This window comes from Rhagoletis pomonella, unplaced genomic scaffold, assembly GCF_013731165.1.
Source record: "Rhagoletis pomonella isolate Grant_MI unplaced genomic scaffold, Rhpom_1.0 Rhpom_scaffold_00007, whole genome shotgun sequence".
NCBI classification, from domain to species: domain Eukaryota; kingdom Metazoa; phylum Arthropoda; class Insecta; order Diptera; family Tephritidae; genus Rhagoletis; species Rhagoletis pomonella.
Genome location: NW_023458561.1, coordinates 69,634,736 through 69,635,565, shown reverse-complemented (window position 1 = coordinate 69,635,565; position 830 = coordinate 69,634,736).

The following is an 830-nucleotide window of genomic DNA, read 5'->3' as shown; positions in this document are numbered from 1 at the left end:
ATAATCGGCTTATTGGCTGACAAGTTGCCATAATATGTAGGAAATGTCACACAATTTTATGTGTATGTATGTATGTACACATGTATGTATGTAGTTAGTTGCACAGACCGTGAGCATGTATGTGGCCAGGTATCGATGAAACTTATATCGCCGCGATGGCAAAGATGTCAGTAAGTAGCCCTACAGGATAATAAAGATTGAAAAGTAAATTAATGTTGTAATCAAGTGAAATTGCATTACCCCTTTGCATGTAGTAGTATGTATATATGTACATGTGTTTATATTAATTTCAGCTTGAGAATTTAATTAAATATTAACGAAATTTTTTGTTGGGGCGCTCTTCTTAAATACCTCGGTAGGTATGTATGTAAGTGAGGGGCCCAAAAGAATGAATTCAATTATATAAATATGGACACATGTACTCGTACATAAAAAAAAGGCTCATGGAGTCACGTGCGAGAAATGAAAGAGTTAGCTCAGTCGAGCAGGGGCGGATATTTCGCACGACAAGAGAAATTGCAGTTTTGCTACTTATTACGATTATATATTTAATTCAATTAGTTCAATAAAGTTCACAAGTGATGACTTCCCTATGGCCAGAATAATTTTCTTAGTTCGGCGGCTCACAAAAATGCATTGATACTTCTCCTGCTAATCATATTTTCGAGCCAGATAATTGTAAACATTGCGTTGAGGAGGGGATGGATTTAAAAATTACACTCTTTTCTGCTCATATTTCATATAAAAAAATAGTTATTCATCGATTTTCTTCATTGGTAGCTTCAGGTTTTTGAACAGTCTTTTATACAAAATAAAAAATTTGCAAAAAA